The sequence below is a fragment of the Anopheles coustani genome, assembly GCF_943734705.1.
Source record: "Anopheles coustani chromosome X unlocalized genomic scaffold, idAnoCousDA_361_x.2 X_unloc_34, whole genome shotgun sequence".
In the NCBI taxonomy this organism is placed as follows: Eukaryota; Metazoa; Arthropoda; class Insecta; order Diptera; family Culicidae; genus Anopheles; species Anopheles coustani.
In genome coordinates this window covers 195,805-207,500 of record NW_026525142.1, presented here as the reverse complement: position 1 = coordinate 207,500, position 11,696 = coordinate 195,805, and positions in this window count along the sequence as shown.

Sequence of the window (11,696 nt, the reverse complement as noted above, 5' to 3'; positions counted from 1 at the left end):
CGAGGCCACTTGCATGGTAGCAAGCGTTGTGATACAATGGCCCTACCGGGCAAACACTTTGGGTTCGCAAGGACTTGGAGTGCCGGGACGGGTTGGCGGATCCAACACTCTGGGTACCTCCGGGTACTTGGGGTTGGTTGAGGACTTGGTGAACAAACACTTGTTGTACACTCTCCGGATGTACTTCGGGTGTCACCTGTTGTCCGAGGCCACTTGCATGGTAGCAAGCGTTGTGATACAATGGCCCTACCGGGCAAACACTTTGGGTTCGCAAGGACTTGGAGTGCCGGGACGGGTTTGCGGATCCAACACTCTGGGTACCTCCGGGTACTTGGGGTTGGTTGAGGACTTGGTGAACAAACACTTGATATACACTCTTCGGATGTACTTCGGGTATCGCCTGTTGTCCGAGACCACTTGCATGGTTAGCAAGCGTTGTGGTCTAATGGCCCTACCGGGCAAACACTTTGGGTTCGCGAGGACTTAGAGTGCTGGTAGTGGTTGGCGGACCCAACACTCTGGGTACCTCCGGGTACTTGGGGTTGGTTGAGGACTTGGTGAACAAACACTTGTTGTACACTCTCCGGATGTACTTCGGGTGTCACCTGTTGTCCGAGACCACTTGCATGGTTAGCAAGCGTTGTGGTCTAATGGCCCTACCGGGCAAATACTTTGGGTTCGCGAGGACTTAGAGTGCTGGTAGTGGTTGGCGGACCCAACACTCTGGGTACCTCCGGGTACTTGGGGTTGGTTGAGAACTTGGTGAAGATACCCCTGTCACCTTGTTCGAGGCCACTTGCATGGTCGCAAGCGTTGTGATACAATGGCCCTACCGGGCAAACACTTTGGGTTCGCAAGGACTTGGAGTGCCGGGACGGGTTGGCGGATCCAACACTCTGGGTACCTCCGGGTACTTGGGGTTGGTTGAGGACTTGGTGAGCAAACACTTGATATACGTTCTTCGGATGTACTTCGGGTGTCACCTGTTGTCCGAGGCCACTTGCATGGTCAACGGTTGAGGTGGTGATGGCGGGTCGGTGCTGTAGGGTGCCGGCCTGTTGGCTGCCTTGGCCGGGTTGGTTGGTTAACACTTGATTGAGCTTGCACCCGAGGGTAATGGCACTTGAAGGTGGGTACCGGCCGGCTGACCTGGTGTGATGGTTGGTTGGTGAACACTTGGCGGTACTTGCACTTGGCTGTGCTTGGACTTGAAGGTGGGATCCGGCTGGCCTAGGCCATTGGTGGTTGGTTGGTTGGTTAGCCCTTAGCTGGGCTGGCTGGCTGGCTGGCCATCGGTGGTGTGGTGTGTTGGGCGGTTGGTGAACACTTGGCGGTACTTGCACTTGGCTGTGCTTGGACTTGAAGGTGGGATCCGGCTGGCCTAGGCCATTGGTGGTTGGTTGGTGGGTTAGCCCTTAGTTGGGCTGGCTGGCTGGCTGGCCATCGGTGGTGTGGTGTGGTGTGGTGTGTGGAGTCGAGCATCGCGCGCCGTTGCCTTCTTCGGAGTGTTGTGGGTACGCAAGTGCTTGCAGTGCAAAGAGGTTGGTGATGGAGTGACATTGCCTTCACCATGGAGTTGCGGGTACTTAGGTACTTGCAAGGAGATGGTGGTATGGTGGTGTTGCGTGTGTGGTGTTCGATTAGAAAGATATAATTTCTAAGTCCGGATTAGTGCTGTCAGTGGGGCCGCCGCTAACAGGTCCTGCACGGCCACCGTGGGGCTTGACTTGGCGCTATTCCGGACTTGGGGCGATCACGATGTCCCCGTGCGGGACTTAGAAGATGGAAGAACACAAGTACCCTTATCCCATGACTTGTGAGCGATTGGCATACGTTACCACATGAAGAGAAAAATTGGCTAAGTCCCGGATCCATATTATTTGAAGAGAAAAATCGGCTAAGTCCCGGATCCATATTATATGAAGAGAAAAATCGGCTAAGTCCAGGATCCATATCATATGAAGAGAAATATCGGCTAAGTCCAGGATCCATATATAATAACCTAATAATCGGCTAAGTCCAGGATCCGTATTATATGAAGAGAAAAATCGGCTAAGTCCAGGATCCATATATAATAACCTAATAATCGGCTAAGTCCAGGATCCATATTATATGAAGAGAAAAATCGGCTAAGTCCAGGATCCATATATAATAACCTAATAATCGGCTAAGTCCAGGATCCATATAATATGAAGAGAAAAATCGGCTAAGTCCCAGATTGGGTCTGTCAGACATACACTTTCAAGTTACCACACAAGCAAGCAAGATGGCCTATTGATGGATCCATATGATATGAAGAGAAAAATCGGCTAAGTCCGAGATCGGGTCTGTCAGACATACACTATCAAGTTACCACACAAGCAAGCAAGATGGCCTAGTGATGGATCCATATGATATGAAGAGAAAAATTGGCTAAGTCCAGGATCCATATAATATGAAGAGAAAAATCGGCTAAGTCCCAGATTGGGTCTGTCAGACATACACTTTCAAGTTACCACACAAGCAAGCAAGTTGGCCTATTGATGGATCCATATGATATGAAGAGAAAAATCGGCTAAGTCCGAGATTGGGTCTGTCAGAATTACACTTCCAAGTTACCACACAAGCAAACAGGATGGCCTAGTGATGGATCCATATAATATGAAGAGAAAAATCGGCTAAGTCCGAGATTGGGTCTGTCAGAAATACACTTCCAAGTTACCACGCAAGCAAGCAAGATGGCCTAGTGATGGATCCATATGATATGAAGAGAAAAATCGGCTAAGTCCGAGATTGGGTCTGTCGGAAATACACTTCCAAGTTACCACACAAGCAAGCAAGATGGCCATATGATGGATCCATATGATATGACGAGAAAAATCGGCTAAGTCCCAGATTGGGTCTGTCAGAAATACACTTCCAAGTTACCACACAAGCAAGCAAGATGGCCTAGTGATGGATCCATATGATATGAAGAGAAAAATCGGCTAAGTCCAGGATCCATATAATATGAAGAGAAAAATCGGCTAAGTCCCAGATTGGGTCTGTCAGAAATACACTTCCAAGTTACCACACAAGCAAGCAAGATGGCCTAGTGATGGATCCATATGATATGAAGAGAAAAATCGGCTAAGTCCAGGATCCATATAATATGAAGAGAAAAATCGGCTAAGTCCCAGATTGGGTCTGTCAGAAATACACTTCCAAGTTACCACACAAGCAAGCAAGATGGCCTAGTGATGGATCCATATGATATGAAGAGAAAAATCGGCTAAGTCCAGGATCCATATAATATGAAGAGAAAAATCGGCTAAGTCCCAGATTGGGTCTGTCAGAAATACACTTCCAAGTTACCACACAAGCAAGCAAGATGGCCTAGTGATGGATCCATATGATATGACGAGAAAAATCGGCTAAGTCCCAGATTGGGTCTGTCTGAAATACACTTCCAAGTTACCACACAAGCAAGCAAGATGTCCTAGTGATGGATCCATATGATATGAAGAGAAAAATCGGCTAAGTCCGAGATTGGGTCTGTCAGAAATACACTATCAAGTTACCACACAAGCAAGCAACATGGTCTAGTGATGGATCCATATAATATGAAGAGAAAAATCGGCTAAGTCCGAGATTGGTTCTGTCGGAAATACACTATCAAGTTACCACATGAGCAAGCAAGTTACCACATGAAGAGAAAGCCGGCAAAGTCCGGGAATGTTACCACATGAACTGGAAAATGGGCAACAACCTACCTTCACAGGGAACGTGAATAACTAAGGCTGTAGACATCGGATCGACAAGCCAAAGACTGATATGGAAAGGAAATGAGTAGTACTAGCTTTCCTGAGAGTTGCAGAGCTTAGACTGCATATGAACGGAAGTTATTAAGCGTCAAAGTCAGAAAAGTTGCCCGAAGGAACACAAGTTCCAACTTAGAGCATGAATACCGCCTAGACGGTAAGAGGTACGGCCAGGCTGAGGAATAAGAAAATGTTGGCCAACATGTTCCCTAACTATCCCCCGAAGACCGCAAAGCAATCCAACATCAACCAAGAAAGTTATAGCCCGATCAAGGAAACACCTACTTTGCACCGATATTGCACCAAATACATGTACCAAGCACCTTCGGTTGCATACCTGCAGGGGCTTACCATAGTAGGCCATGGAAGACCGATATACCGAACATAATCACTTTCTATCTCCTCGGGTGTTGGAGATAGCGCTTTGCGGTAAAAGAACGAAAGTTAGACCATATCTTGGTGCATCTTTTTGCCCGAGAACACAAGACCCTATCTACCAAGGCAAGAAAGTTGTGTGGGGACAAAATGTCCAAAAGTGCCCAAAGTGGCACACTTGAACCATATATTCGAGAAAAACACAAGTGTGGGCCCGAGCTAGCAAGTTGAAGTGTTCTGACCGTCAGTAGCCCTAGTCAAGGCGCACTTATCATTATATGGGGCCAAAGCGCCAGCTAGTCTTCAAGTGGGCCATATGGGTGTTCTAAGGTTTGCACCCAAATGAGGAAAAAACAGGGTAAGGTACGGTGTACCTCGAATAACTCGGGCTGTGGATGGCCGAGCAAGACAAACGACATAGCGTTGGAAAGGTCTTGATGAGACCTAACTACCCTGAGAGTTTGAAGGCAAAGACTTGAACGACCGAGAAGTTATTAAGTGCACAAGTGGTGAAGTTGCACCAAAGTCCGTGTTACCCGAAGTGGTACACGAACACCCAATATTCGACCAAAACACAAGTTTGCGCACGAGCTAGCGAGCTACATTGTTCTGACCGTCAGTAGCTCTTACCAAGACACGCATTTGATTATATGAGGCCAAGCCGCTAGCTCGACTCGAAGTCGGTCATATGGTTGGTTGATGGTTTGGACCGACCACGTGGTGTACCAAGTTGTGGTATTTTTCATGAATTATAACTCGGTCAGTTTACCACCGAGCGACAAGTTACGGCGTGATTTGGAATGGTCTTGAGTGGGACTATCTAGGAAAAATATGAACAAAAAATCACAAAGTACATGGACGAAGCTATTAGCGGAACATAGAGGAAAATGGTACCTTAGTCGAAGGAAATGGGACTTGGACCAAGAATACCACCAAGTTAATGAAGAGATAGCATGTCGACGTGGAACAATTAAAAGTTGGTAAAGGTAATACCAACATAAAAGTATATGGGGCCAAGGCGCTAGCTTGCCTCTAAAGTGGCGATATGGGTGGTTCAAGGTTTGCACCCAAGTATGGCCAAAACTGGTATAGGTACCTTTCATGAATTATAACTCAGGCTGTATGGCACTTAGCGACAAGTTTCGATGTGATTTGGAATGATCTTGAGTGGGACTATTTAGGAAAAATGTAAGTAAAAAATCAGCATGTCTATGGATGAACCTATTAGCGAAACATAGAGCAAATTGGTACCAAAAACTATGGAAATGGGACTTGTACCAAGAATACCGGCAAGTTGGAGAAGAGATAGCAAGTTGGCGTAGAACATTTATATCTTGGTGGTCATAAGGCCAACAAAAAAGTATATGGGGCCAAGGTGCTGGCTGGCCTCCAAAGTGGAGATATGGGCGATCCAAAGTTTGTACCCAAGTACGAACAAGTATGGAAAAAACAGGGTAAGGTACCAAGTACCATTAATAACTTCGGCTGTAGATGGCCGAGCAAGACAAACGGCATACCGATGGAAAGGTCTTGGGGAGACCTATCTACCCTAAAAGTTTCATGAGGCTGAGTTGAAAGACCACGGAGATATTAGGTGATGATGGTCCAATTCGGGGACCAAGTCGCAGGAAATGGCACTTGACCAAAATCACCCTTGGAAGGTGAATACCGGCTTACCGGTAAGAGATAGCGACTTGGCGTAGAATATTCATAAGTTGGGCGTGTAGAGACGCAACTTTCATTATATGGGGGCAACCCGGTCAGGGTGCTCCAAGTCGGTCGTTTGGTCGGTTTATGGTTTGGGCCGACCACGTGGTGTACCAAGTTGAGGTACCTTTCATGAATTATAACTCGGTCAGTTTGCCACCGAGCAACAAGCTACGATGTGATTTGGAATGGTCCTTAGTAGGACTATTTGGGAAAAATACAAACAGAAAATCAGCTTGTCTATGGGCGAAGCTATTAGTGAAACATATGGCAAAATGGGTCCGAAAACGAATGAAATGGGACTTGGACCAAGAATAACGGCAAGTTGGAGAAGAGATAGCAAGTTTACGTAGAACAACTATATTTGGTGCATGGTATGACCAACAAAAAAGTATATGGGGCCAAGGTGCTGGCTGGCCTCCAAAGTGGAGATATGGGCGATCCAAAGTTTGTACCCAAGTACGAACAAGTATGGAAAAAACAGGGTAAGGTACCAAGTACCATTAATAACTTCGGCTGTAGATGGCCGAGCAAGACAAACGGCATACCGTTGGAAAGGTCTTGGGGAGACCTATCTACCCTGAAAGTTTCATGAGGCTGAGTTGAAAGACCACGGAGATATTAGGTGATGATGGTATAATTCGGGGACCAAGTCGCAGGAAATGGCACTTGACCAAAATCACCCTTGGAAGGTGAATACCGGCTTACCGGTAAGAGATAGCGACTTGGCGTAGAATATTCATAAGTTGGGCGTGTAGAGACGCAACTTTCATTATATGGGGGCAACCCGGTCAGGGTGCTCCAAGTCGGTCGTTTGGTCGGTTTATGGTTTGGGCCGACCACGTGGTGTACCAAGGTGAGGTACCTTTCATGAATTATAACTCGGTCAGTTTGCCACCGAGCGACAAGTTGCGGTGTGTTTTGGAATGGTCCTGAGTGGGACTATCAAGGAAAAATACAAGTAGAAAATCAGCTTGTCCATGGCCGAAGCTATTAGTGAAACATATAGCAAAATGGGTCCAAAAACGAATGAAATGGGACTTGGACCAAGAATAACGGCAAGTTGGAGAAGAGATAGCAAGTTGGCGTAGAACAATTATATTTGGTGCATGGTATGACCAACAAAAAAGTATATGAGGCCAAGGTGCTGGCTGGCCTCCAAAGTGGAGATATGGGCGATCCAAAGTTTGTACCCAAGTATGGCAAAAACTGGTAGAGGTACCTTTCATGAATTACTGCTCAGGCTGTATGGCACTTAGCGGGACGCTTGGCTCTGGTATGGAAAAGTCTTGAGTGGGACTATCAAGGAAAAATACGAACAAAAAATCACCATGTCCACGGACGAAGGTATTAGCGAAACTTAGAGCGAAATTGCGACCAAGTCGCTGGAAATGGCCCTTGGACCAAGTATACCGTCAAGGCGGTACGAGATAGCGAGTTGACGTGGAATATTTATAAGTTTGTCTCCACGAGACGAAAGTTTAGTTATATGGGGCCAACCCGCTCAGGGTTGTCCAAGTCGGTCATATGGCTGATCGAAATTTTCGACCAAGTACTGAGAAAACAGGGTAAGGTACCGTGTACCTCGAATAACTTTGGCTGTAGATGTCCGAGCGAGGCAAACGGCATAGCGTTGGAAAGGTCTTGAGGTGTTCTAGGCACCCTGAAAGTTTGAAAAGGCTATCTGGAAAACTCGTGGAGATATTAGAGAAACATTGGGCCCAAAAGATACCAAGTCGCAGGAAATGGGCCCTCCAAGAACACCCTAAAATCCCAATTACGGCTAAGTTGCAGGCCAGCTAGCGAAGTGAAATGTTCTAGGCATAACTAGAACACGTTAATGCGCAACTTTTTGAATCAGAACTTTTTTCGATATCTGGCCCCCAAAGGGGGGATATGGGCGATCAAAGGATTTTTCCAAGTTTCGGTACTTTTTACGGTATCGCTCATAGCTCCGGCTGTATGCAAGCAAATGACAATCTAAGACATGATTTGGAAAGGTATTGAGCAGTACTAACTTACGTTAGAACACAGCGAAGCGCTATCGGTTCATGGCAAGGCCGATATAAGCAGTCAAAGATGAAAAATGTTGACAAAATGAACAAAAATTACCTTGGTACGCGAATAGTGGCCAGGGATGAAGAGGTACGAAGGTGGTGGGGAATAATTATAATTAGGAATTGGTACGATCTATAAATTTGCCGAAGACCGCAAAGCGCTCAGACCCATAGAAAGTGTCCATTTGGGCCGAACAGTGCGTGCAAAGAGGTGAAAAAGCAAAAATTGCACTTTGTGGGGCGATTTGCGGGGGGAAGGAGGGGTCGGAGGGGTAAATGTCTCATGGCCAAAAAGTCTTATCTCATCAAGATCTAAAACATTGCCGAAGACCGCAAAGCGCTAGCTCGCAATCGAAAAATCGCGATTTTGAAAATTTTCTAAGTGTTGGGCCCCCTAAGGAAAGGTAACAAAAATCACCTTTGGTCCCAATTTTGAGCATGAAGGAGTCGTTTCCGAGGCATGGTGTCTTCGGCAAAAAGTTTCATCTACTCGAGTACTTACGACTAGTCAAATAAAAAATTGAGAAACACAAACGGTATGGCTATGCCGAAGCTCGATACACCCGAAAAAATAAAAAAAAAGTCGAAAATGTCGAAAAATGAGAAAACCCTATATTCGTACTCTACTCGAGCCCTAAATATTGAAAAGTGAAACCCGCGATCGATTTGGAACAAAAAATTGACCTAGGCAAACTTGTATGACGGTTTGCACCTTTGAAAAATCTGGTAAGTGTATTTTAGACAGACTTGAAAAAAGTCGCCCCGAGTCCCCTTACGTTGAAAATCCGAAAAAGTCGAAATTGTTGAAAATGTTAAAAAGCCTCTTTTGGTGGTCCATGGCACCACTAGATATTGAAAAGTGAGGTCCGCGGCCAATCCGGAAGAAAAAGTTAGCTAGGCAAACTTGTATGTCGGTCGATACAAAAAACGGCTCGGTGAGTGTATTTTCGACAGGCTTCAAAAAACAATCCTTTCTCCATACAATTTCAATCGATTTTTAAAATTTCGAGATAGCGCTTTGGTTTCTTCGGCAATAATGTAGAAATCGGGTTTTTAAACACATTTTACTTTTGGGTTTTTTTCGATCCGTCGCTTGGTTCGCCCGCAATCGCGAGAAAACGAAAAAACACGTTTACAAAATTCCGGACGAATTTTGTGAACGCCGTCCATACATTTTCAATCGATTTTTAAAATTTCGAGATAGCGCTTTGGTGTCTTCGGCAATAATGTAGAAATCGGGTTTTTAAACACATTTTACTTTTGGGTTTTTTTCGATCCGTCGCTTGGTTCGCCCGCAATCGCGAGAAAACGAAAAAACACGTTTACAAAATTCCGGACGAATTTTGTGAACGCCGTCCATACATTTTCGATCGATTTTTAAAATTTCGAGATAGCGCTTTGGTGTCTTCGGCAATAATGTAGAAATCGGGTTTTTAAACACATTTTACTTTTGGGTTTTTTTCGATCCGTCGCTTGGTTCGCCCGCAATCGCGAGAAAACGAAAAAACACGTTTACAAAATTCGTCCGGAATTTTGTGATCGCCGTCCATACATTTTCGATCGATTTTTAAAATTTCGAGATAGCGCTTTGGTGTCTTCGGCAATAATGTAGAAATCGGGTTTTTAAACACATTTTACTTTTGGGTTTTTTTCGATCCGACGCTTAGTTCGCCCGCAATTGAGAGAAAACGGAAAAACACGTTTACAAAATTCCGGACGAATTTTGTGAACGCCGTCCATACATTTTCGATCGATTTTTAAAATTTCGAGATAGCGCTTTGGTGTCTTCGGCAATAATGTAGAAATCGGGTTTTTAAACACATTTTACTTTTGGGTTTTTTTCGATCCGTCGCTTAGTTCGCCCGCAATTGAGAGAAAACGGAAAAACACGTTTACAAAATTCGTCCGGAATTGTGTGAACGCTCTCCATACATTTTCACCTTTGGGTCGTGAATACCGGCTGACCGATAAGAGATAGCGACTTGTCGTAGAATATTTATATGTTGGACGTTGGAAGACGCAACTTTCATTATATGGGAGCAACCCGGTCAGGGTGCTCCAAGTCGGTCGTTTGGTCGGTTTATGGTTTGGGCCGACCATGTGCTGTAGCAGGTAGAGGTACCTTTCATGAATTATAACTCGGTCAGTTTGCCACCGAGCGACAAGTTGCGGTTTGATTTGGAATGGTATTGAAAGGATCTATTACGGAAAAATACGAATAGAAAATCAGCATGTTGGTGGGCGAAGCTATTAGTGAAACATAGAGCAACAAGGGTCCAAAAACGAATGAAATGGGACTTGAACCAAGAATAACGGCAAGTTGGAGACGAGGTAGCAAGTTGGCGTAGAATATTTATAAATTGTGCATAATATGACCAACAAAAAAGTATATGGGGACAAGGCGGTAGCTGGCCCCCAAAGTGGAGATATGGGTGATTCATGTTTTGCACCCAAGTACGAACAAGTATGGTGAAAACAGGGTAAGGTAAAAAGTACCATGAATAACTTCGGCTGTCGATGGCCGAGCGAGGCAAAGCGCATATCGTTGGAAAGGTCTTGGGGAGACCTATCTACCCTGAAAGTTTCATGAGGCTGAGTTGAAAGACCACGGAGATATTAGGTGATGATGGTCCAATTCGGGGACCAAGTCGCAGGAAATGGCACTTGACCAAAACCACCCTTGAAAGGTGATTACCGGCTGACCGGTAAGAGATAGCGACTTGACGTAGAATATTCATACGTTGGGCGGGTCGAGACGCAACTTTCCTTATATGGAAGCAACCCGGTCAGGGTGCTCCAGTCGGTCGTTTGGTCGGTTTATGGTTTGGGCCGACCACGTGGTGTACCAAGGTGAGGTACCTTTCATGAATTATAACTCGGTCAGTTTGCCACCGAGCGACAAGTTGCGGTGTGTTTTGGAATGGTCCTGAGTGGAACTATTAAGGAAAAATACGAACAGAAAATCAGCATGTTGGTGGGCGAAGCTATTAGTGAAACATAGAGCAACAAGGGTCCAAAAACGAATGAAATGGGACTTGAACCAAGAATAACGGCAAGTTGGAGACGAGGTAGCAAGTTGGCGTAGAATATTTATAAACTGTGCATAATATGACCAACAAAAAAGTATATGGGGACAAGGCGGTAGCTGGCCCCCAAAGTGGAGATATGGGTGATTCATGTTTTGCACCCAAGTACGAACAAGTATGGTGAAAACAGGGTAAGGTACCAAGTACCATGAATAACTTCGGCTGTAGATGGCCTAGCGAGGCAAATCACATACCGTTGGAAAGGTCTTGGGGAGACCTATCTACCCTGAAAGTTTCATGAGGCTGAGTTGAAAGACCACGGAGATATTAGGTGATGATGGTCCAATTCGGGGACCAAGTCGCAGGAAATGGCACTTGACCAAAACCACCCTTGAAAGGTGATTACCGGCTGACCGGTAAGAGATAGCGACTTGGCGTAGAATATTCATACGTTGGGCGGGTCGAGACGCAACTTTCCTTATATGGAAGCAACCCGGTCAGGGTGCTCCAAGTCGGTCGTTTGGTCGGTTTATGGTTTGGGCCGACCACGTGGTGTACCAAGGTGAGGTACCTTTCATGAATTATAACTCGGTCAGTTTGCCACCGAGCGACAAGTTGCGGTGTGTTTTGGAATGGTCCTGAGTGGAACTATTAAGGAAAAATACGAACAGAAAATCAGCATGTTGGTGGGCGAAGCTATTAGTGAAACATAGAGCAACAAGGGTCCAAAAACGAATGAAATGGGACTTGAA